We start from the raw sequence: 1,463 nt of genomic DNA on the forward strand, positions 1-1,463 counted from the left end.
AAAAACATGCTTGTTTCCGTTCGGTGAAGAGTTCAACGACACCCATTACTGCAGTTCCACAGCGAGCATTCCCCCTTCACTTCTAGAACGTTGGGCTCCTTTGACGGTGATGGGGTGGCTAGAAGGGGAGGTGTGAATACCGGCGGCGCTTTCCTTCGGGCGCGCGAGACCCCCTTGCGCACCGATGCCACCAGGGGGAACGTGGCGCTGCTGCTCGCGGCGCGGTATTACGGCGTGGTACTCCCGCGCTGGCCTGCGCCCTCCGCTGCCAGTTGGTCTCGTCGCCTGTTTTGGAGTGTTCCTCCCGACATTCGGTCATTCGAGGGCGAGATGCTGTGGACCACCAAAGTTATATTGAGCACCGCAGCGACGCACGGCTAGTTTATTACATCGCAGGTTATGTGGTGAGAAGGCGTGTTTTGCCCACACATTGTGAAGACTGCGAAGCACCATAAAGGGAATATCCCCAGAGAGCTTCCACCAGAGGCATCCAAAGAGTGGGACCTTGAGGGCCTTTTATATCCCTCAGAATCGTTCTATAAGCTGGACAATGCCCTTGAAAACAAGCTCACTCGTTTATTCAGTGTAACACCCGCCGTGGTTGCTCAGTGGCTATGGTGTTGGGCTGCTGAGCACGAGGTCGTGGGATCGAATCCCGGCCACGGCGGCCGCATTTCGATGGGCGCGAAATGTGAAAACACCCGTGTACTTAGATCTAGGTGCACGTTAAAGAACCCCAGGTGGTCAAAATTTCCGGAGCCCTCCACTACGGCGTGCCTCATAATCAGAAAGTGGTTTTGGCACGTAGAACCCCATAATTTTTAATTCAGTGTAACACGCTAGCATGCCGAAGCTGCGGCCGAGATTTTGCAGTCAATTGGTTAAATGTCAAAGATTGGTTGCCTAGACCGTTCTGCTACCCTGACAGCCTCAGTTATACGTTTTTATTGCCTCACAAGGATACACTTTTTGCTTAAAGGTGTCAATCAGCAGAGCAGTGAGAAGAAACGGAAAACACTGAAACCTTGTGTGTTGTAAATTTTTTTGCTCACTTGTAAATAAACGATTTCATGACCAGATCTGTTGCTTCACTGTCTGCAATCATAGTAAATTTCTTATATGAGCGTCAAAATGACATGCTACAGGTCTGCAAGCGCAGACAAAAAGTGGTTTGTAAATACGTCCAGACTTTATCAGGTAATGTCTGCAGTTTACAGGTCTTACGGCACGCATAGGGTGATTGACTGCTGATCTCGAGGACGACGGTCGCATTTTCAGCGAGGCGATATGCAAGGCGCCCGTGTGCCGTATGATGTCAGTGCGCGTTAAAGAACCCGAAGTGGTCGAAATTATTTCGAAGCCCCCACTAGCTCCTAACACCCAAAGTCAGATCACGAAATGCGCACAGACAAAACGCGTTTGAATCTCGATACAGTGCGAACTGGGCCCGTAAAATTTCACAG

The sequence above is a fragment of the Dermacentor andersoni genome, chromosome 3, assembly GCF_023375885.2.
Source record: "Dermacentor andersoni chromosome 3, qqDerAnde1_hic_scaffold, whole genome shotgun sequence".
Taxonomy (NCBI): domain Eukaryota; kingdom Metazoa; phylum Arthropoda; class Arachnida; order Ixodida; family Ixodidae; genus Dermacentor; species Dermacentor andersoni.